We start from the raw sequence: 26,260 nt of genomic DNA, 5'->3' as shown, positions 1-26,260 counted from the left end.
GTGGACCTGGTGAATAGACAGAGAGCGAGGGACTTGAGAGTGCTGCGACTGTTGCGGAGATTCATGTTGGCTTGTTTGCGGGTGAATGTGGTGTTTCGGGCGAAGCATGTCCCTGGGGCGAATAATGACATTGCGGATGCTTTGTCTCATTCGCAGTGGCAGCGGTTCCGGCACCTGGCACCTGGAGCGGATATATGCAAGACCGAGCTGCCGGACGGCATCTGTGCCTTGGGGGAGTGAGGATGATTGGCCTGGTAGAGCGTTCTGTTGCAGAGATCACAAGGAGGACGTATCGGCTGGCTTGGTCAGATTTTGGTGCTTTCATGGGTTGGAGTCAGGAATCTGGTATGGGTGACAAGTCTGCGGTGGAACAGGGAGTGAAGAGTTTTGTGCTGTGTTGCATTTACAAGGGTTTGACTGCGGCTACGATTTCCGGTAAATTGGGAGGGATCTCCTTTTACTGTGTGTTGTTTCTGGGATTTGATCCAACCAAGGATGTGATTGTGAGCAGAATGCTATGGGGTTGAGGTAGGGAATGTAGGAATGGGGTGGTAGACTGCGGGAGGCAGTTACGTTTGAACTATTGGTCCGGCTGGTTGGGGTGTTGCCGGAATGCTGCTACGACCTTTTTGAGGCGGGCCTCCTTCGTTTGTGTATGGTGTGGATGTTTTTTGGGGCGTTTAGGGTGTCTGAACTGTTGGGTATGAGGAAGATAGCTGGCAGGTTGTTTGAGGAGATTCGGGTGGATGAGGGGCGCTTGGGGATTTGGTTGCGGTGCTCGAAGACTGATCAGTTGGGCAGGGGTAAATGGGTGTGGCTGAATGAGATGAATGATGGGGCGGTCTGCCCGGTGGCTGAGTGGGGAACTTTCCTGGGGATGGCACATGTGTCGGACGGTGAGATTTTCTGTCATGCATCGGGCGCGCGAATGACGTCTGGCCACTTGTTGGCGGTGTTGCGCAAGGCCTTGGGTCGATTGGGTTTGGATGCGTCTGGATTTGGGACTCACTCATTTCGTATTGGGGCTGCGACAGCTGCGGCCCGTTTGGGGTGGTCCTGGGACAGGATTAGACGGATTGGATGATGGAAATCACGATGTTGTGAGCGTTATGTGAGAAAATGAGAAGGTCCTAGGTAGTCAGTTGGTTGGGACGTGGGGTTTGTTTTCTGTGCTAACATCTTTCTCTTCGTAGGTTGCGTGGGTGGACCGGGGACTAAGACGGTGACCTGCATTGTTGAGCACTCCTTTGTGCACTGGGCGTCTAAGTATGCGGAACAACAGGTGTACGGCCATAACCTGGGAGTGAAAGGACACTTGCATGAGGTACAATGGTGGAGAAAAGGAGGCATGCGATGGGGGCACTAATGCCCTGGCTCTCGAAGATGATTCCGCAAAGAGGATGCCCGGCTTTGTTGATTATCCATCTAGGAGAAAATGACTTGGTACAGCTGTCAGGTTTGGCACTTTTACAGCTGATGCAGAGGGATCTGGAGGTATCGAAGTCTAGGCTTGCAGGGACTTGCATTGCCTGGACCGAGTTGGTCCCCAGGAAAGTATGGAGAGGGGCAATGAGGCATGGGGCAATTGAGAAAGCACGAAGGAAACTCAATGGGGCGATGAGACTTTTTTGCGGGGACAAGGACATCAAAGTGATCTCACACGGAGGAATTCGACTGGAGGAGCCTTTAGTTTTTAGGGACGACGGAGTGCACCTGTCACGTTTGGGAAACGCCTATTACATGATGGAAATGAGAGATGTGGTGAGCAAGTTGTGGAATGAGGCGATCTGGTGTTGCAGGGAGTGAGTGCGGACGGTGTGCCTGGCATGTTGGACAGCAGAACCAAGGGTGGGGGGGGGTGTGGCAGTGAACCGCCCTACAGTGGGTTCCCTGGTTGGCAGTACTTTGAAGGGACAGGGGGGTCAAGAGCGGGCACACCCATCCCTTGGGGGGAGTTCGAAAGGCGGATAGAGGCATGACTGGAAGGACACAAGGAGAGGGCTGGATGACAGGTGATTGGTGGATATGAATAAGGTACGGTATGGGGCATGTAGTGGTTTGTGATGAGGTGGAACGGATGAAGCGTATGAGAAGTGAAGTGTGAGTGGGGGTTTGATGTTATATATCTGTTGATGTTCATTGTTATGTAAAGATTACGCAGCCTGGTCTAATAAAATGGCCTTTTACGCTGACACACTGCGAGGTCTGTTTATTGCGCGATGATGTTGTCCACTGAAGCGGCCCGTGAGCAGCACATGGCACCCAATGAATCATTGATATTGTAAAAAAAAAATAAGAAATCTGTGTTTACGTTCTTAGTTTTTAATCCGAAATATAGATAATTACCCCAAACAAGACTAGTCGGAAAAAAGAAAACAATATGCAATGCTAACATGTCACTGAGCTCTCGTGCTTAATTCTAAACATCTGCTGTGGGCTCGTGTTGGGGTGTGTTCTTTAACGCGCGCTAGCGTTATGGGCTCGGCGAGTGTTATTGTTTGTATCTGTGTTCCTGTCGTGTAGCAGTTGCGGATTGGCAGGATCGTGTTACTCCTAGTTGTGCACCCGAGGAATTAAAGTACATTTGGGACCATATTTGTGTACCTCATCAGGGAGTGTTACGTTGCACAAAAGACCCATTCATTTTTTGGTTGGCACGGGGAGATGGGGACTTGAACCTTTACTGGCAGCAAAGTCGGCAGCTCTGGCCGTGAGATCACATCCAGGTAGAACATTTGAGGAAATAAATTACATTTTGGACCATATTCGTATACCTCGTTGCTACAATATTTATTACACTAACACGGAGAAAATAAAAACAAGGGGAGGGGAATTAGCAGAGCTCGTGCAGGCTCCATGAAGAAAAGAGCCCGTCAAGCAGAAGGGCAGAAGGGGGCAGCTGCAGCCCGAGAGGGAGCGAAGAGCAGCTGTTTAGAACAAGCAGGGACCAGAGGTTAAACAAGTAGTCCCTAAATGAATAGATCACATCCAGCAGCGGAACTAGACTGTAGTTGGTCGGTGGATCGAAAGACAACCATAAGCCAGATAAGAAGGCCTAGGCCAGAATCAACCAATGGCAAGTGACAGGAGAAATTACCCTCCATATTTGTGTTTACTATAGGTTCTGCGACAGCGCATGTGCTGTCTAAACGAGACCTGAAAAGGAAGTAACAAGGAGAAAAAAAGATGTTTCTCCTCTATACGCCTGGGTCTGGGAGCTGTACTATTTTGACACATTCTCACATTGACACATTCTCCAGTTCACCATTCTCCGTCGTAAATATGGTAATAAGTCAAAATCCTCTGCTGGATGCATATGAACACCCATGAGATGCCTCCCTACCCCAAGGTAATGCAAAGCAGCAAAATGCACTGGATTGCATTACCTTGGATTTATTATACCAAGCAGAGCCACACAAGGTGGCATTGAGTGGCTTAGTAAATCACACTTAACTGTTTGTGATGCCTTGCGTGATATAAGGGCAATGACGGCTCTTTTTAGATTTGGCCCATGGTTCGTGATGATTTCATGTTTGGTATTTTGGGTTTGTGGGTTTAAAAATGGGTAGACAATGGTTAATTTCTCACCGCACAGGAAAGGTAACCACATTTCCCTACTGCCTCAAGGTATGGGAGAACAAACATTCAAGCAGCATTGGCAAGCTTAAGTTATTATTCCCACTAGTCTCTTTTTCGTGAAAAGAGAATATGGGGGAAATATCCTTACCTCCATGCAGAAGAGCCGTTCATATAATTATGGATATCTGACAGAGAGCAGACGCTGAGAAAAGACAAAGGGGAGGATATTTTGTGGCAGCTGTGGCACAGAGCTTCTGGAGAGGTACAGAGATTCAGAGAGGGTGGCAGACTCATGGTGAAGTATAGCAAGAAGTGCCTCTGTTCTACTATGTGCCTGTCTTTGGTTGTACTTCTGACGGGCATGGAGTCGGGTGCACTACAGCATTTCGCAACTGCCACTCAGCGCAAAACTGGTCGGTACTGTAGAAAACTGGGAATCAGTTCCTACAGTCTGACACACTAGAGATTTCCGCCAACTATCCAGCACAGATTAACATGAAAAGGGATGTGTGTGAGGGTGAAGTGGGGGGTGACAGGTATTGGTGGGGGATGCCTGGCAGCCCTGAGCAGTATTGAAAATGTGTCCCCGCTCTCATACTAGGCTCCTTTTGCAAGAAACTCCACCAGCGTCGCACTGCATAAAGTGGGCCATGCTTTGTGCACATGTACAAAAAATTGTGCTTTACCACACAACTCATTTCTAGTGTGTGCACGTTCATTGTAGAATTACAGATATTACTTAGTATATTGATATTTGGTGTGAGGACTGATTTTAGTGAGATTCAGCCTCAACAGTAGCATATGAAACTGTGCTGGTTGATTTTGGAGACGCCCATTCACATTTGCAGCGCTTTTGCACCGCATAAGGTCCGATGCGTGCCACGAGGCCTGCCAATCAGCTGGGCAGCATATGGGACCCAGCGTTTGTAGAGCCAGCAGCTCTGGATTAGTTGGGATCTTCCTCTACAGAGTATGTAAATGAAGCCAATTTGGCCCACCACTTGGTGAATAGTGGTCACAGTCTAGAGAGGGGAAATATTTCCAAATTAACATGGCTAGCTAACAGTTATATTTGCGGAAGTGGGTGAATGTTAAAAGACAGGAGGGTGTCCCTAAAAATAACTGCCAAGCGCAATTTGTGACTTGGAGGCATATTATCAATAACTAGCGATATTTATCGCTAAATGAGCCTAGCGATATTTTTTTATCGCCGTGCATCGCTGGATTTAATTGCAGAGATAACGTGCTATTAGCAATTCTTATATCAAATGCGATAAAATATCCGGCGATAGGGGCTCAATGAGTGAATATCGCTGGAAATCCAGCACTATTCAGGCATTAACGGTAATAGGTTCTTAACCTGAATATCCAACTCCCATTGGATACACAGGTTAAGAAGTGGTCTGAGCAGGCGTTAGTTTTTGGCGATATTCACACTTAGCGCAAATTTTTTTATTGCTGTGCCTGTGTTGATAATAGGTGATAGCGATGTTAGCGACTGCTTTCAGTCGCTAACTGGTTGGGTACGCCCACTTTGCATGTCATTAGTGATAAATATCGCTGACATGCAAAGCGGGCCCCAAACCGCTCGCTATCACCTAAAAGCTGTCGCTAACTGATGTTAGCACCAGCTTGCTAATGGGGCGATGAAATTATCGCCGCTTTTTGACTGAAAACGGTGGCAAAAGCGGCAATAATTTCATATCACCCGCCTTGCTAATATGCCCCTTGATTCTTTGGCAAGTAATCTGAGTACTGTGCAGACTGTGTGGTCTCTGGAACACTTAAAGTAATATTGCGCAGTAACATTTCTGAGGAGGCTGCTAGATGTTACTATAATGTGTTACAGCTGCCCACAGCTACTATTACATTGGGAGGCGCTCCTGAAGGGTGACAGGCCTGTGACCACGGAGAAACACTGTTACAGGACACGTCTACACATGGATTTCAAACTAGTAAAGTTTGTACCATGATCATGTGACACGTGAAACAATTGCTGACTTCCAAACAAGTAATTGTGTGCATGAAAGCCGAAGCCCTCCCCTTTCAAGGACATGCAGTGCCTCTGACTCTTGGCCATACCCATTTGACGTTTGAAAGTCAACTTTTCAATGATATTGTTTGGAAAAGTTTCTAAGGAATGGAAGTAAAATTGATTCAGTGTACACTAATACGGGTACATAAACACTGCAACAACACTGCAACACTTCTGCCCCAAATAGCCTATTATTACCTCACTCTACAAATCGAAATTCAATGCTTCTAAAGTTAAACTTCGTCCCCAAAAATCTAAATGGTCGTCACTTCAAATTTGAAAAAAGCATAAAAATACAAAAATATAGTCAGTGACAGGAAAAATAACAAATATACTTGGAAAAGGATGGACAGCACAGACGAGGCACCGGACAGACATGTATGAATAAGAGAAACAAGCATTGGCAAAGCAATAATGCCTCCCTATAATGAGCTAACATATGCAAACAGCATTTGTGCATGTCTGTATTAGCATGGGTAAGCCAAGTAAAGCCAGGCCTATTGTCTTTTCTTGTTTATATTGTCGTTAACCTAATGCAATAGTAGTGCATATGACACACTCTTCCTCTGTCAGCTCCATAACTGTCCGTATCCCAACAACCTGACAAATGGGCTGTTAGAGGCAGAGAACTTAGACTTGAAAGACAGAGTCATGTGATCAGATAGGCTGTAGTGAAAGGGGTCATGCAAGGGGTTACACAAAGAATAACCCTACTATTTGATATTTAAATCTAGGAATGATGGTGGTAGTAAATAATTCAAAACAAGAGCAACAGGAACCCAACACCTGCACAAGAATACCAACCCATCAGGAAATACTATATGGAATCAGCTCAACCGCAACAGACCCCAACAGCTGTAGCAAATATTAAACCATAAGAAAATTCTATATGGAATTCGTCCGAAAATGAAAGCTGATTTTTGATTAAGTGAGCAGAGAATATTGTAAGGAGTCCACACAAAAAACCTGCAAAGACCCTCATGAAGCGAGAGCTGTATTATATTGGCTGGCAGGTCAACCCAGAAGGGCTGCTACACCAACCCCTGAGAGTGAGCAGAGATAAGACAAACTAAAGTAACTCATGATAGCATTGTGGTGTTAAGGAAACTGAAGGTCCCCACAATTCGGTTTCTGCAAAGAGAGGGGAGTGGGTCAAGGGGCAGATGCTGGGGAGAGACAAATGTGCAGGAGGCATGGCTAAATGCCATCCCACATCCAACCATGGAAATTACCGCAGTCTCTTCATCCCACATAGATGCTGTGGCTGAAGCCTGAGGTGATAGGCAGTGCCCAGCAACATGACTTGTGGCTTAGATGAAGGTAATTACAGCAACAAGCATTTGCAATTCAATAGGTCTCGCATTAGTAAATTTTAGAGCTATTGGTGTTGCAAATGATAATATTTTTTTTAATAAAATAATATTACAGCAGAAGCATACGTTTTTTAAACAAAATCCCCGAAGAAAGTAGAGGGCACAGGACCACAGGCTGTTACTAGGTGTCCATGTGGAGTTGTAAAGGGACCTCTATTCCAAAATGGGCCCTGGTGCTGGAATTATGCTTGCATGTTGGACCAGGGGACAGATATCGAGTGCTGCTTGTCACGTGAATCCACAAATAGTCTATCCATCAACACCCGTTGTAACAGAAAAACTGCAGGAGGAGCCAAGAGGCAGCATATCCCAATTGGCCAGCATTGAATTCTGCAAGGACTTGCGAGTAAACAGTTGTTTGTGTGTGTGTGTGTATATATCTATGTGCGTATGTAAGTATGTGTAGGAAGTGTACGAGCGCCAGGAATTGATCACCAGAGGGAACATGCTACTACTGGGCAAATATTGCTCCGGAAAGAGTATTTACTGCAAAAGCTGCGGTACGTTTGGTAAAGGAAGGAATTAAGAACAATGCTCATACACCACCCAAAGGATTACCAAATTGCGGGTCACGGTTTCATAAGCGGACGTGAGAAGTGGTCGATTTTGAAGGGGCAATGAGGGGGTGATGTTGGAGTGGACGCATGTAAGAAGAAATGTAAACACAGGCACTGTGCTGAAACATGAAGCGCGGCTGGCGCCTGCGTAGTTAAAAGTGGATGCAGCTAGGCCTGGAACCACAACAGAAGGGATGAAACATAGATAGCAGGAATCTATGACATAATATCGACAGACAGAATATCCCCATACAAAAATATTGACACAAAAATATCGAAATCAAAAATATCGAAGTTATATCTACATAATGGTAAGTACAAAAATATAGAAAAAATAATATCGTTGTACAAAAATATCGAAATAAAAAATATCGTTTTTTTAAATGTATTAATAATAATTTAAAATTCATTTAGAAATACATATAAGTGTACAAATATTAAATAAAAACATTAAAACATATGTAAAAAATTATAACTAATACATATACATTTAAAATAAATTTAAAATTCTACATATACATTTATAAATATACTCACTCCAAATATTACAACAGTAGAAAAAGCGTTGGATAGCGTAGGGGTTTAAATTACTATTCCCACTCCAGAGAGTGCAACAGTAGATAAAGCGTTGGATAGCGTAGGGCTTTAAATTACTATTCCCACTCCAGACAGTGCAACAGTAGGGAAAGCGTTGGATAGCGTAGGGGTAAAAATTACTATTCCCACTCCAGAGGGTGCAACAGTAGGGAAAGCGTTGGATAGCTTAGGGGTTTAAATTACTATTCCCACTCCAGAGAGTGCAACAGTAGGGAAAGCATTGGATAGCGTAGGGGTTTAAATTACTATTCCCACTCCAGAGGGTGCAACAGTAGGGAAAGCGTTGGAGAGCGTAGGGGCAAAAATTACTAATCCCACTCCAGAGGGTACAACAGTAGGGAAAGCGTTGGATAGCGTAGGGGTAAAAATTACTATTCCCACTCCAGAGAGTGCAACAGTAGGGAAAGCGTTGGATAGCGTAGGGGTTTAAATTACTATTCCCACTCCAGAGCGTGCAACAGTAGAGAAAGTATTGGATAGCGTAGGGGTAAAAATTACTATTCCCACTCCAGAGGGTGCAACAGTAGGGAAAGAGTTGGATAGCGTAGGGGTAAAAATTACTATTCCCACTCCAGAAGGTGCAACAGTAGGGAAAGCGTTGGATAGCGTAGGGGTAAACATTACTATTCCCACTCCAGAGGGTGCAACAGTCGGGAAAGCGTTGGATAGCGTAGGGGTAACAATTACTATTCCCACTCCAGAGAGTGCAACAGTAGGGAAAGTGTTGGATAGCGTAGGGGTTAAAATTACTATTCCAACTCCAGAGGGTGAAACAGTAGAGAAAGCGTTGGATAGCGTAGGGGTAAAAATTACTATTCCCACTCCAGAGGGTGCAACAGTAGGGAAAGCGTTGGATAGCATAGGGGTAAAATTTACTATTCCCACTCCAGAGGGTGCAACAGTAGGGAAAGCGTTGGATAGCGTAGGGGTAAAATTTACTATTCCCACTCCAGAGGGTGCAACAGTAGGGAAAGCGTTGGATTGCGTAGGGTTTCAATTACTTCCCACACTACTCCCCCGTAACATGCAACACACTAAACATTAAAAAAAACACAATTAATAAAAGTGTCAATGAATCAATTAATAACAATAAATATTATTAAATTGATGTAAGTATAAATGAACTAATTAACACTTATTAATTACCAATTAATTAACAATAAATACCAATAAATAAATACAATCTCTTTAATTAATTACATGTAATTATATAACACCCTGTTCCGCTATAAACACACAACCCACTACACATACATAAATTACATCATTTAATCACTTAATAATTATTATTACCAATTAATTATTAATTAACAAAAAAACTGTATAAATTAAAAATATTAACACTTTAACTCTAATTAATGTAATTTACTACTTAATATTATTTAATTACAAATTAATTATTAATCAACAATAACACTAAATTAAATATATTACCACAATAAATCTAATTATTTTAATTAACTAATTAACATTAAATAATTAACAATTAATTATTATTTAACAATAACAATAATTAAATATCTTAGCACATTAAATCTAATTAATTTAATTAACTAATTAATATTAATTAATTACCAATTAATTATTATTTGACAATAACACTAAATTAAATATATTAGCACAATAAATCTAATTAATGTAATTAACTAATTAGTCTTAATTAATTACCAATTAATTATTAATTAAATATATTTACAAACATATATTAATTAATTAATTATTATTAAATTACTTCCCACCCTATTCCCCTATAAACCCACAACCCGCTCTAATACTAAAACGCAAATTGTAAACAAAATTACTAATTTTCAAACATACATTTCTAAACATATTTAGCAAACATATAAACAACATAATAAAATACATAACACAAAACAACAAAATTTCGATATTACTAACATACATACCTTAATATCGATATTCTGTCTATCGATATTATGTCACATCGATATACTATACCATCGATATTAAAACATCAATATTATTGTATATCGATATTTTAATTTCGATATTTTTTCTGATTACCGATAGCAGAAGGGCACTAAAAAAGGTAATGGGGAAACAGTTGTTCGGTGAGGACGATCCCATTCTTACAAACTGTGTAATGCTCTGAGGGACTCTATTTGGCATTGCTGCTGTAAGCTCTCCTCTGTTCTCTCTGCAGAAAAGCCAACGCATGGTCATATGAAAGCATATGCTGGGCTTAAACTGCGCTTTCCACTGCCATCCTATCTTCAGGTCAACACCATTTGGGGCATGGCTGACCATGACGTATTAGAGACCTCCCACACCAAGCTCTGAATGAATTAGTTTTTATTCAAGCATAAAATAATGACTCCTGTATGTTGTCCACTATATTGCATTCTGGGGAGAAGAATTCAACGCAGACAGCATTGAAAGAGAAGAATGACTGCAAAGCTGCGTTGTCAAATAATTGTGTAAGTACTTTCTGCTAGGACAGCGACACTTTTACAGCTTTATCAATGTATTTTTACTTATGATAACAAACTTGTATGTTCTCAGCAATACACTTCACTCACCCGCTCATGCGAAATTGGGGATTCAAATATTATACTCTTCTGCCGCATTCCACAGTAATAATGAGAGGATTGCACATGAATTCGCACATTGCGCAACGTTGTAATGAATAGTGTTTTACAAGTAGCTTGCTACTCCAAACTATTGTATTGTATTGTATAGTGCCAATAATAATATTTTCCTATGAGGTGCATTGAAATCAGTTTTGTTCCCCCCTGCTAGGAAGCAACCTCCATTGTTCTACTGTAATTCTAGCCAAGGTCAGTCCGATTGGCTTTATCAATGCTTGTTGAAATTAGTGCCAAATTTGATCCGGTGGTCTCCAGTCCTCGCACCTAACCATCAACACCTGTGTCCATAACAGTCCACCACAAAGCGGTGCGTCTATTCAACCCAGAAGGGACCACAATAACATTAATAAATTATTCAATGAGGCAAGATGGAACCCGCTTGTTCGGACGTGTGAGCTGGCTGCTCCCGGGTGCTTAAAGCCCCCATACTATGGCTATTTTAAACTGATCATCTGAGAGAAAGGAGACAAACGGAAAATAGGCAATAACTCACAGGTGCGGTATGCTGATTGTCGTGGCCGCAGCAATATTGGCAAGGTTGCTCTGCTGCATCGTTGCTGTTGGTAGAGTTACGCCCTGAGCTGGCGCTGGCGTTCTCTGCCGTTTACACACTATGGCGGCCACAGAGGGCTGGGTAGGGTCGCGCTAGCAATGTCTCCCAAGACAGCGAGAGGGAGGACTCGCCCTCATGTGCATAATGCAGGTACTGGATCAAAGAGCACAGCGAGCACAGTGAGCGACTCTAAAACCCCGAATAAGGATTCTGTGGTGAAAGGAGGAAAACCATCTTAGAATGCGGGTAAGAGCACCATACCGCTACTATTTTCTGCCGGCAAAGCTAAAGATAAAGGGAAAGACTTCCAATCCCCCAGGGCATGTCTCCTGTCATAGCAACAGGGTGCAGGAGCACCATGGACCCTATCTTAGAACAAGATGGGAGAGAGAAAGAACATAACTGTAGTGACACTGGTAATCTCAATATGGGTCTATTATCTATACATGGAGATGCCCAAGTTAGAGAAATGATTGCGGATGCAAACGGGGAGGGGAGTTTACCTATCCATCCATGCAGGCCCCCTACCTTGGAATCCACGGATAGTGGTCCCAATGCCAATTTAGTGGTTGTCAACGATCGTGGCGTGGCTTTAAAAGGGGATACAAAAAGCAATGCTACGAGTCTCAAATACTCATTGCAGGACATAGAGTCTGGAGACTATTTTTTTTTACTTCGGACCATTCAAACTCATCAAAGTGACGACCTTCAGTCATGACTGGTGCGCAGGGTGACAGAGGTAGTGATCGCAGCAGTATACATCTGGAGGACTCCGGTGATACATCAGATGGGAGTCTGCAAACATTTCATAAAAGACAAGTTTGAGAGGCGGTGCCAAACAAACGGACGGTGGTAACAGAAGTAATGCTCTACAGTGGCACTATTCCTGATCAACTGATTTAAGTACTGGGAATGGGCATGGGCATAGCTCGAGGACTGCTACTGAATTGCCAACTAGTGCACCCGAAGACATGTCACTAGCTCTGATTTATAAAACCATGGTCACTCTTAGAGAGGAGGCATGAGTAGAGAATCAGAGAGTCCAGGGTTCATGCTATAAATTACTGAACTCTGTGCGGCGCATAGATAAGACCTGTACAGAATTCACAACATGTTTAATGAAGCAGAAGCGAGAATCTCATGTCTTGAAGATGAATTGATTGCAAAGAAGGCTTTGATTGATTCTCTGCTATCTCTAAAAGACGATACGCAATGGAAACTAGCCGACCTAGAAAATTGTTCTCGTTCGAACAATCTTAGAGATTTGCAAGTTACAGAGGGGGTTGAAGGACAGGACCATTGCAAATTTATTATTGACTTGTTTACGGAAGCCTTTCCTGAGCTGGGAAAATGGGATTGGGCGAGAGAAGTAGAGAGAGCACATTAATTATATAATTATAATCTTCATTCAAAATCTGGTCAAACTTTAGACAGACCGAGAGCGAATCTGATATCTCTTAACAGTTTTCTGGCTCGGGAATATGTGCATTCCTTAGCGCGCCCCGATAAAAAAGGGGCAGAGAAAGAGCTTGAGTTCTTTGTTAGGCCTGACTTTTGTCATCTAACTATGGAAAGGCACTGGCATTTACACCAGCTTATCGCACCATTTCAGGCCAAAGGGGCTTAAGCTTTTCTATTAAACCCAGCTAAACTTAAATTTATTGTTAAAGATCAAACCCCATTTTTTTCCTCTGAGGTAATAGCGAAAGAGTCTTTACAATCTTTATAAAAGATGTTTAACTTGTGTGGCTGCAGTTATAATCAATGCCAGGGTCAGAACCAAGCTGTAGATTCGTAACTATGTCTGTTTTTCGTCTCTTTTTTTATCTGAGCTTGTTTCTCTTTTTCTCTTCTCTCCCTCTCATGTATTATTCACCCTATGCAAGATTGGGGTAATCTAAATAGGATAATTGGGCATCGGTAACATATATATGGTTTCAGAATGTTTTGAATTTTAACTTTTTCTCCATGTTGTCATGTATGGTCCATAGGGTGAGCGGTGCCCTGTGGGGGTGATCACCTGGGTGGCAGGATATTGTCATCACAGGGGCCATTGGTCCCAAAGCCTTGTGGAAAGGTAGGGGTAGGGTGTGGTGGGTGGGGTTTGGGGGTTGTAGGGGAGTTGGGGGGTCGGGGTGGGCAGTTGAAGTGGGGTAATATAGGGAAAATAATCCACAGTAATCGTAAAATTTTGAGTTCAACAGTTCTAATGTCTTTTTGTTAAAGAATTGAATATTGGTTTGTTCCCCCATTTTTCTAATGGCTAGATTTGGACTTCAAATATGCTCTCTAAATGTATGTGGCCTGTTAGACCTGGCATCATTGGCGCGAGTCTCCCTTCCATTTTGTCAGATTACCTCCTCTGTTTTTGATATGTTTTTGCTGGTTATATGCTTTGGGCACTGTGCCACTGCTATTCAATGCAGTCACTTTGCCACTGGATTCAAGCGAGCCGGGCTGAAGACGTCTGGAATGCCAGAAACCAGTCCTCGGAAGCTTGTTTCCGGTCCATGGAAGGCATGGCTTGGCTGTTCGGGCTGGACCGTTCCCATGAGGCACAGGGTCAGACTGATTTGCATATAGTTATGTCTGAACTGGGGTGGCAGAGTGGGCTAAAGAACGGTGATAGATTAAACCCAGATCTTTTGACTGGGTGTGAGTGTTTGATTGGTTCAGATGCTCCGTCCATTACCACCCGCTCTGTACCGCTATTGGCCGCCATAAGTGTGGCAGGGTATGCTCAGACGTGAGTCCCTTGCTCACTTTGCCACTGGATTCAAGGAATCTGGGCTGAAGACGGCTGGAATGCCAGAAACCGGTCCTCGGAAGCTTGTTTCCGGTCCAGGGAAGGCATGGCTTGGAAGTTCGGGCTGGACTGTTCCCATGAGGCACAGGGTCAGACTGATTTGCATATAGCCATGTCTGAACTGGGGTGGCAGAGTGGGCTAAAGAACCGTGATGGATTAAACCCAGATCTTTTGACTGAGTGTGAGTGTTTGATTGGTTCAGATGCTCCGTCCATTACCATCCCCTTTTGTACCGTCTTTTGTAATGTGGCGAGCTCGGTTTTATAATATATATAATTTGGAGCATAGTCTGTATTCAGTTAAAGGATCAAGAAAACGCAAATTAGGTATTTATGTATGGGGCAATGATCGACTATATGAATTGCTGAAGGGGAAAAGTCAATTTTATTTAATTTCTTTGGGATACTTGAATTAAATGAATTGCTTCTATGCCTTGTTATCAGATCTGTATGTATTTTATTATTATTTATTGTTGTTTTGATACTGTAAATAATACAAAAATATATTTTAAAAAATGAATTCAATACACATAAAAAATGGCCACCACCTGCTGCCCAATCCAGCCCTATTGTCCTGGGGGTCCGAAACAGTAAGAACGGCCACACCCATAGAAGCTCGAAGGTCAGCAGTTGTGATGTTGTTGGAAGCATGGCAGGGGCAACATGTGGTGCAAGCCGCAGCGGTACCCCCAACAAGAGCCCTGGCACCCACTTGTTTACAAGCCTGGCACTGGTTAAAATTAATGACAAACTTGCTTTATCCTTTGAACTGCCCTTGGTTGCCTGATCATTTCTCCTCACAGATATTTACACTCATGACAACTTTGGTGCCAAAAATATTCAAACAGATTCAGCCCCATGTAAACAACTGAGTTTAAATAAGCTAACGCCATGGGTGGAAGCACCAGTCAACTAACTTTCTTCGCATAGGTACCTAGCAGCTATATAAACAAAATAAACATTGAGCAAGACAAGACAAACACTTCCTGTACTCACTACATTGAGCCAAACTCGCCATCAGATCCATCACTACACTATAAATAAAATTGCGACTTCTCTCAGCCACATAGGATCCGTTGTGCCTGCTTGTGACATTATGACCAAGTTTAGAACTTTGCATGAAAGAAAAGGAAGAAGCAGAGCTGATAATAGTGCATGCAAGCACAATACACCGTGGGAACAGTTGTTTCTAGTTGTGAAGAAATGCAGTCCACTCACAAAGGCCAAATGTTGTACTCTGCCTAACTTCTTGTTTTTCAGAGTCCTTGCTCCTGTTAAATGCGGTTCAGTACAAATATATGATCTTAAAGGTGGGCAGTGTATAAACTTTCCTCCCCTTTCACCCACACACACACACCCGCACACACACACACACTGTAAAAAATGTGAAAGCACTTTGTGCACAAAACAACACTATTGTGTTTGCCTGACTTGTAGAAGGTCGTTAATCTTCCCTCCTGGCCCATGTGCATAGGAGGGTGGACGTAAAAAAATAAAAAGTTTTGTAAAACAAGAGATGAAGAAACTAAGGGTAAGGAGACCGTGCTTGGCCAGTGCTCCTTATCCTTGACCGAAAGTGATGTATTGCTGTGTGAACGACTTTGGAGGCAGAAAAGAAAAGCAAATGAGGAGGGAGCCAATGGTAAATAGCAGGCGGGAATAAAGTGGTTTTATTGAATACAAAAGGTCTTACAGATAGTGCATGTGCGCTGATGCTCGAACTAAAAATGTAGTGTTGCAATAAAGCATTGGTTTTCTTTAACTCTTTGTGGACCTTACTACCCAAAGGGGTGAGGAACAAACAGTGTGGGTCTACAGGTAGCTGTCATGGTGCAGAAACACTTCTTACATTTGACAACTGGTATATTGACCACATTTGGATTCAGTGAATCGTAACCTATAATGTGAATAAGCCTCTAGTGTGTGTCTGAATTATAAGAAACATGACCAGATAGAGGAGCATCGCTGAGATTTGTATCTTGCAGTGCTAGGGATTAGAAAGTACAGATTAGTTTTTGTCATTAACTGTGAAGCTTGGGGGCTTATTTATGAGGAGCTTTCCCCATCAGTACATCACTTTCTCAGATGCTCCAGTGGCGCAATCCTCTCTACCATATCTATGAGGCCTTGCAAAACCACTTTGCGTAGCGTTGCATGGCCTCATAGATATGGAGTAAGGCAAGGCAACACAATTCGCTGTGTTGCCTTACTTTGTGTTTGGGAGCAGTTCCATGGGCATTGTGGCGGGTTTTCCCACACACGACCAATGGGTTTTAATGCTGCTCCAGATTGACTTAATCACGTAAACCTGTGGAAGCACCAAAACTATACGCCTCCCCAGTAGAGGTTTAGAGAGGAGAAATATTTGTACTTCTAGTTTTTTCCTCTTCCCATAAGTGCTGCATTCTGCAGTACACGTGGAAAGAGGAAAACTCCTCTCTGGAGTGTTTTTGTGCAGAAGGCGCCCTTTGCTGCACAAAAACCATCCTGCATGCAATGGAGGCACCCTTGCACTATCCTGCAAGGGTGCCTACTTTGGCGCTAGGCTACCAAAACTGTGCCAGCGCAACCAGAAAGGACTGGAATACACCATATTACTTAAATGCGATGCCTTTTCGCCCATTTCTGTCCTTTTACTTTGAAGTAGGGCAGCTAAGCAAGGTGTTTTACTGCGCTGTCCTTGGCCAAAATTCCATAAATAAGGCCCTAAGTCTGTGAGGTGCTTCAGGTGGCCGAGGAGACGGTTTTGAAAAAAGGATACATTTTGAGCTTGAAGATTGTATCAATTTGCGTCTTCTTTCGCTTTGAGAAATACCAAAACCAGTTCCAGTAAAACACACACATATCTACAAATATTCTGTAAGGCTTCCAAGTCTTTAACTTTTTTATTCATTGTTTCACATTCCATAAAAAGGCAGCAAATGTGATATCTAAATGTGATGTTTTTTGTTTTATTTATATTTGCAAAGATAAAGCATTTCACTGCTAGCCAATTTCTTGCCTTGTTTTTTAAAGGGCATTTCATTATTTATTCGTAGTGGTTTTATCAGTGTGATTACATCACATTGTCCATGACAGAGGTGCAAAATTCATTAGAGCTGCTTTAAAGTGTAAATGGGATTGTAGTCATCAAATCAATAAGACAGCCACGCTAAATCCATCAGTTTGTTGTTTGCTCTACATAGGCAGCCAGTCTGAGTAGATGGATTTCAGTGCCATAAATCTAACGTTGATCTCACGAGAAGTAATTTCATATGCCCTAAGGCAACCATATTCTGTCTCTTCGCCAGAATAGACAGAGAAGACACAAATCACAGGGGTCAGCAGTGCAAGCTGTTCTCTCACCGAAAAAACACCAACATTGTCATCAATTGTGCTCCCTTCCCGCCTCACTGAACAAGTGCAGCATCACTTGTTTGTGTATTATAACACAATATAAACAAATTGGAGATAAGCAGTACATATTTTCCATGCTCACCAAAAGGTCCCAGCATAGGTATGCTAAAACAGGTAGGACAACATATTTCTGCATCAAAAGTACCGAGAGCAAAGAAAACCCACAACCCTGGTAGACCCAATCCCCAAAGCTTTGCATTCCGGCCTTGAGTACTTTTCACTTCATGTAATCATGTTTTGCCTCGTTAATTTCTCTGAGTAGAGTGGGTCTTCTAATTTACAAGAATATATTACTAAAACATGTCTGTGTACGAATCTATTTTAAGGGTATTGGATTGCAAATGTTTACATTTTGTTCAGCCGGGTTGTTGACTGCTCCATTTACATGCTTTCTTGACTTTGTGAGGATCATACATCTCGAGAAGAAATTATCAAAACTATTATTAAAAAGATAATATGTTGACGGTTTTGGTGCAGATCCAGAAGTAAACTGCTTCCAGTATTTAAATTCAACGTTCACAGTTTACAAACAGCTTAAATCTGGAGACTTAATTTCAGAAAGAAAATCCCCTGGTAAGGATGAACCTTGGCTGATGCCTGGTGGAGCTGTCCTATGCAGCTATAGAGGAGTCTGGCCCCTTGGCCGTCACCTACCCAGCCGGTCATTTGACATTGTTTTTCCTCGTCTCTCTGTTGTGTGTCTCCTTTATCGCCCCCGTCAATGGAACAATGACGACGCCCCCTGGGTGGATACCAATACTGTTTGTACCTACCGCTGAGACCAAGCAACCTTGGCCGATGCCCAGTGGAGCTGTGCTATGCAGCTATAGAGGAGTCTGGCCTCTTGGCCGTCACCGACCCAGCCGATCATCTGACATTGTTTTATTCTTTGTGTCCTCGTCTATGTCTCTTTCCCTCCCCCTTCGATAGAAATATGACGACGCCCCCTGGGCGGATACCAAAACTGTTCTTACCTACCACGGAACCCAAGCATCCTTGGCCGATGCCTGGTGGAGCTGTCCTACACAGCAATAGAGGAGTCTGGCCTCTTGGCCGTCACCTACCCAGGCGGTCATCTGACATTGTTTTCCTCTTCTCCTCGTTCGTGTCACCTTCACTCCCCCTACCTCTGTGATTCTTTGATTCAAACCGTTGTAACTATGCAACCTGTAACTCGCTGATTCAACTGATATAACTATGTATCCTGTAACTTGTTGATCCTCATGTAAAGCGCTCTGATACCTACGGGTCTTGCCAGAGCTATATAAAACTTTGCGAATAAAATAAAATAAATAAAAGGGTTATGAATTACATCCAAATCTTTACATTATCTACGCAGCTCACCGACCTAGCTTTGGCCCCCCCATGAGGGTCCCTGCGTTTGCCGCCTGCTACAAAGCTTGGGGTGCTGGCGATCCCTCACTACAGCTGCAGGGAAGAGCGGTGGGGGTGCTGGTGATCCCTGCGTTTGCAGTGACAATTGCAGGTAAGAGCAGGGGAGGCACTGCTCCCTAAACTCAAGCCACCCGGGGCAGACCGCCCCCCCCCCCCATCCCTTCCTTGCGGGGCCACTGAGCTTGGCAAGACAGCTAAAGTAGGGTTGTTATCTAAGTTGTAAAAGGCATTTAACCCATAGTACATTCATTTTTAGAGGAATATTTAGATTGTAGGGTGATTTCCGAAAAGTTTGTAACACTAAAGAGGAGTGAATCAATTCTTTCATTCAGCAGCTCTGCAGCACCACTTCACCCTAAGCAGCAAGTTCTACTAGTACATCTCTCTCCATCAACATTTCATACTGAGCATCTCTCTGCTACCACAACTCTCTTGCAGTAAACATGAATGTTGTTCCTCAGATAACTGGTGTAGTTACTGTTGCAGTGTGGATTATCCTTTCCCAAGCTGTAGCACTGTGTGTGTGTTGTGGGTTAAACACTATAGGAGAATAAAGAAACACATAAAGGATTGCGAGTGGGAGAACCTGGCATACAAGGTTTGTCCAGATCTTTGACTTTATTCTTTGGAAATTTTGCATTTATATTTTTGTGCATTATAAACAACTTGCCGAATTTGTTGTTGCACTCAAATATGCTTGTACACACTGATATAGTACTGATGTGTTTGAAACAAATTCTATTTGTTTTCCTAACCCTTATTAACTAGGCTTTAATTAGAGCCTATGTCTGATTTTTCTTCCTTCTGCACGTTTCACTTTTTGCATTTTCTGCAGCACACAGTCAAGCAGAATCATGTTTATTTATTTGCATTGTCATTGGGCATGCTGTTCTTGAAGACTCTTCCTGGATCAGTCACATTTCTTTAACTATTACTTCACTGTGATCTGTGTTATTGGCGATATTAGCGATCTGAACTCGGAGCATTGGAGCGTTTTTATGAAATTTTAAAAATTGCACTATTTTATCCTGGGGGGCTTTGAGAATAAGGGGAATTGATTCATAGGCACTCTGACACTTTAACAAACTTCCTAACACTTGCTCAGCCGCTTCTCAGCCGATACTCGGCGGCGGTGGGCGCCATATTGAGTGAGGCGGGGACAGCGCTCTAGTCGCGCCGTCCTCACGCCCTCTTCTCTCCCTCCCCTCTATATCATGTGTCAGGTGGCCAGACGGCACAGCGGGCTGGTGCAGCGGGCGCGCCGGATGCGCGCCGAAGCCGCGCCTAAGCCAAGCCCGTCTGCGCCCGTCCGCGGCCGACCGGGGTCAGGGGCCAGGACCCCTGCCCAAATCATGGGTAAGATGCCGGACTCTAGTGGGAACTTCACTTATACACGCCGTAATTTGCTGGATCTGGCTGGTACGACGGCCATAAATACTTTTGACTGTGCTCACATGGGTCCGATGGATACTTACGGCCCATTCAGCTGTTATAATTGTAGATGGGAATGCACCCCCACGCTGTCCCCCGTGACACTAAATTTACCTACAGTTCCCCTTAAATGCCTATACACGAACGCAAGATCATTACCCAAACATTCCACCTATATTTGGGATCTTCTTAATGAACATCAACCCGATCTATTGTGTTTATCGGAAACTTGGCTAGATGACCATAATATCCCTGATATAGTCACAGCCCTTCCCCCAGACTATAAGATATTGAATGTTAATAGAGTCGATAAAAGGGGTGGTGGTGTAGCTCTATTGTTCAGAGACCACCTCTCATGCAGGCAAGAGACTATCGTGCCGGCTGAAAAATATGAAGTCCTGGCATTTACTGTGTCCATGAACACCAATGTACTATTCGGAGGCTTTTTAATCTATAATCCCCCAGGTTGCACTTTAAATTTTAGTACACAACTACTTACACAAATCATGCCTGTCTGTTTGAAGAATAAGAATATCCTCCTTCTTGGAGATTTTAATATACATTTGGACAACAGTAGTAGCTCCCGGACGAATCTACTAGTGGAAGACATGGCTATCCTGCAATTATCTCAGAGAGTCCCTCAACCAACTCATATTGCAGGACATACATTAGATTTGATGTTCTCTAATATTGAATCTATAGATATCGACCCTTTAATACCACTGTTATGGACTGATCATTACTTGATTACCTTTCGTATTAATCTTCCTATCCCCCAGACCAAAAAACACAATGTTTTTACAGTAAGCACGAGAAACTGGAAATCTTTCACAGTTGATAAATTTAGAAATCATTTCTCACACCCCTCGTGCACAAGCACCAATATCCATGAGGAGATAGATCTCCTTCACAAAAATATCAAAAATGCTCTTGAACATTGTTCGACCACCCAATCTCGTCATACACCAGGCAACAAAAAATCAGAGAGATGGTACGGACCTGAACTTAAGCTTCTAAAAAGAAATTGTACTTCCTTTGAGCATAAATGGAGATTATCCAAAACAGATGAGACCAAAGATAACTTCAGGAAAGCTCAAACACTTTATCACAGGGCAATCAGAAAGGCGAAAAAGGAATACTTCACACGTAGAATATCTGAGAATAAAAATTCCTCAAAAGAACTTTTTAAAATCGTCAAAGAATTATGCAACCCAACCAATCTCTCCCTACATCTTACCCCCTCACAGGAAAATTGTAATAAGCTCAATGACTTTTTCTGCGAAAAAATTGATACCATCTACGCCTCCTTTCCAAATCACCTGACCGAAATCTATGAACAGGATGCACAAACCGTTGCACACACCAGCTGTCATGGTTTCGGCCCGTTTTCAGAAGAGGAGGTAGAAAAGGTCATGCTTGAGGTCAAGTCGGGTTCTCCACTTGACCCTTGTCCACATCACATTTTTTCCCAGTTAACTCCTGTAATATGTCCAGCAGTTACTAGAGTACTCAATCTCTCCCTTAGTTCTGCTGAATTTCCAGATTCATGGAAACAGGCCCTAGTCACTCCTTTAGTAAAGAAGGCTGGAGGAGACGTAAACAATCCGGCCAATTACAGACCAATATCCCAGCTACCTTACTTATCAAAGGTTCTGGAGAAGTTAGTCAACAGAAGTCTGTCCACATTTCTGGAAGCAAATGGCCTGCTGGACGATTCACAGACAGGGTTCCGGACAAACAACAGCACCGAAACTACACTCTTAGCGGTGACAGACAGTATCAGAACCAAGGTAGATCAGGGTAGAACAGTCGCACTGATACTTCTTGATCTATCAGCGGCTTTTGATACTGTACCCCACAATCAACTGTTGAACATCCTGGCTGAGAAAGGAATACTGGGCAAAGCATTGGGATGGCTACAATCGTTCCTAGCGGATCGAACCCAATCAGTACGTTTGGGTGACTACACATCCCCTCCACGACTCATAAAATACGGAGTTCCCCAGGGGGCGTCATTGAGCCCAACTTTGTTTAATGTATTCGTCTCCTCGCTGGCAACCATTGGCAAAAAGTGGGGCGTAGAAATGTGCTCCTATGCTGATGACACTCAGCTGATGGTCACCATTGACGGAAATGATGACTCCAAAACTAGACTGACGAACTGTTTGACCGAATTAGCAACTTGGATGCAGGACCACTGTCTTAGACTAAACGCCGACAAATCCGAAATCTTACTGTTCGGCAGAGGCACACAGGCCTGGGACAACAGCTGGTGGCCAAGTGACTTGGGTTTGCCTCCCAACCCCACTGCTAAAGCAAAAAACTTAGGTATAACACTGGATAGGGATTTATCCATGAAATCCCATGTTTCTATAACTTGTGGAAGGAGCTTTGGACTTTTGAAGTTGCTTAGACGTGTCTTCCCCTGGGTGCCAACGGATTGCAGGAAAACCTTAGTCCAGTCACTACTGATGAGTCGGCTGGACTACGGTAACTCTCTGTTTGTAGGAATGGCGGATTATCTCTTTTCTAAATTACAGCTGGTTCAGAATGCCGCTGCCAAAGCCATCTGCAATAAAAGAAAATATGATTCAGCTAAAAGTTGCATGCGTGAGCTTCATTGGCTCCCAATGCGGCAACGAGCCATCTTTAAGCTGTTGTGCATTTCTCATAAGGTGCTCCACGGCACAGGCCCCACCATCCTACATGACAGGGTCAGATTTCATAAACCCTCTAGACACCTACGATCTATGACGTTAGGAAGAGCAGTCATCACCCGAGCTCGTACTGTCAGGATGGGAGAGCGGGCCTTCTCTCACATTGCGGCAACAAAGTGGAACGAGCTACCCCCTAAAATTAGAACAAATGACTGCTTTGTCTCATTTAAGAAACAACTGAAAACATTCCTCTTTCCCAGGCCAGATCAATAATTTTCAATCAGAGCTGATGTCAAATCACTTGCAACTTTCTTCAGCGCCGTGATGTCCTTTCAGGATGAATGTTAGCGCTTTACAAATAAATAAATACAAATACAAATACAAATACAAATACAATGTCCTTCCCCTAGCTCACTGTTCTCTATCATTCATAATAGCTTGCTGTTGTTCAGTTATCTAGCTTGCTCCATCTTCTCTGGATGACATTACCATAGAGTGAGCAGAATCAATACTCAAAAATATGGTGGAATCATGAAGCCAGTGGCCTACCTTTCAGTTAGGTTGGATTTAGTAGCTGTTAGTCTTTCTTGTATGAAAGTAGTGGCAGCTGTTTGCCACATTCTGAGATTTAGCTGACCTGTATTCGGACTCAGTTCATGACAAACAGTCATCTGACCTGATATGAACAAATCATACTGGCAGCTGAGAATACCTCCATTAAATGGTGTAATTTTCTAAATCCTGCAATTCTGCTTCCTGTTCCAGATACCAATGAAGATAAGTACAGGGGTGAAGATGATGATGATGATGATGATGATGATGATGATGATGATGATGATGATGATGATGATGATGATGAAGCAGAGCACAAATACATCAATATCACAGAGTTATGTACCAAACCAAGACAAACAATTAGAAACAATCCCCTTGAAATGTCTTATCTGAATCCATTTGTGGATAGTTCTTGTTTAGGAGACCACAGTGGAACATTGAAAGCTGACTATGCAGTATATTGCATTGCTGAAATTCTTGAAGCATCATGTTTGCCGTATTCAACTTCAACACAAGTGACAGAGTTGATTGCAGTGACAAAGATTGTTATCTTGCAGAAGATTTGAATGTCATGATCTATACAGATGACCAAATTGGTTTTAGAGTGGTCCATGACTTTGGACAGTTGCAGTCATGAAGGGGGATTAGGATAACCTGTCGAACTCCCATCAGGAACTGTTCCTACATACTTGATATTTTGGAAGCACTTCAGCAGCCAAAAGAAGTTGCATGGTCAAGTGTGATGCCTACAAGGCTGGAAAAGATATTATTAGCCTTGGAAATAAATATGAAGACCAGGTAGCTAGGCAGTGTGCACTTGAGGATGAAGCTGTGAGCTCAAACAAACAAATTACATTTCAAGATTTAGAACAAAAAGAATCAAATAAGAGTCCTGTTGAAAATACAGAAAATGTAATTTTTTTCTCGTTTAATTCAATATAGACTTATTTGATTGAATTGAAGCACCTCCAGGAGGAAGTCCCAGTGGATGAGAAAAAGAGATGGGAAATGTTGAGTTTGAAACATATTATCAAGATGTACATATTATCCAATTCAATGTTGAATTGCATGGGTAGTTATTTGCATAATCAGTCACATGCAGGGAGTGATTTCATAACCCAAACATTCAAATACTATTGGTTAAATTCCAAATTCAGAAATGTTGCAGAGGATTCACACCAAAGTTGTCTATCTTTTCATAGAGACAATCAACCTGATGATTCAGATTGGCAAATCAGAGGGCCCATTTTTAGACTTTAAGCAGACTTCATTGAGATGCCAGTTTAAATACATTTTTGTGATTGTATACTTATTTTCTAAATGGTTTAAGGCCCACTTCACCTGGAGACCAGACAGTAGGACAGTTGCTAAGCGTTTGCTGGGGGAATTATTATCTCATTGCCAACCTCTATTAAGATGACTCGTGGCTGTCCTTTTAAAAATGAAATTTTGGACTGACCTTTATGGCTCCCCAGATTGACAAAGGTTACATTGTAGTTATTTTCCTCAATCATCTGGAGTTGTGTATAGAATCTTACCATCTTCATCGAAGCAGGCAAAATGTAAACAAAGACATACACCAAACCTACGTCAAAAAATAGTCTTTTGTCCTACAAAAGTGACCATCCGAAACCACTAAGGGACAATCTGCAGTATAGTCAATTTCTAAGATTAAAAAGAAATTGCAGCAAAAACAGCGATTATAGGGTGCAAGCAGAAGAACTGAGGCAAAAACTAAAAGCCATAGATTACACACCCACAACAATATCCAGATGCCAAAAGAGAGCAAAAAATCAGCCCAGAGAATATCTTCTACAAACAAACATAAAGGAGCCAATACCCGACTTAGAAACCTTCGTTACTACATACTGCCCAGCAACCTATGACATTCAGAAACTAGTCAAGAAAAACTGGTGCATTCTTACTAGTGGCCAATATAACTGGCCAAAACCTAGATTTGCCAACAGACGGACAAAAAACCTCAAAGATCTATTAGTGCACACCAGGCCAATGAGGAAGAAAATTACAACACAGACAAGACACATGAATATGATACCGGTTACAGGCCATTATCCATGTGGAACCTGCCTAGTATGCAAACTGACGACCATGTCTAAATCACTCCAATTAATAGAGTCATTACATTGGACACAACGACAACATACAAATTGTAATTCTACTCACGTAGTGTACATGATTTGTTGTCCATGTGGAAAGAAATATATCAGCATGACCTGTCAAAAAATCAAAACTAGGATCGGAGAACATAAAAGCAATATCAGACTAAAGAAAAACACCACGAAATTATGTTCCCACTTCATAGAAAGAGGTCATGACTGCGAAGATTTGAGGTGGACTGTTTTTGAAATGTTGGCAGACAAGTCAGTCAACGCAGAAAAAGTACTGTTTGAAAAAGAACAGCGTTGGGTTAACCGCCTTCAGACACACATCTCAGGTTTGAATGATAATATACCATGGTACAAATTTGCTTAATAAACTAAGAACCCCACCTTTACAATCAAAGTTATCTCCAAATGTGGAATGTAAGGGACAAAAAATCGGAGCATTCTAATTTTAAATCTCAATAGGTACTAGTGATTAATATTACCATAGTATAAACACTTTTTGTAACTCCAACCTTAAAAGCGTAGTTACACAACTCAAGCGCGATTATTATTTTGCCCAATCATTAACCGCAAAAGAGATTAATTAGCATG

The sequence above is a fragment of the Lissotriton vulgaris genome, chromosome 4_1 (genome assembly GCF_964263255.1).
Source record: "Lissotriton vulgaris chromosome 4_1, aLisVul1.2, whole genome shotgun sequence".
In the NCBI taxonomy this organism is placed as follows: Eukaryota; Metazoa; Chordata; class Amphibia; order Caudata; family Salamandridae; genus Lissotriton; species Lissotriton vulgaris.
This window is presented reverse-complemented; position numbering follows the sequence as displayed.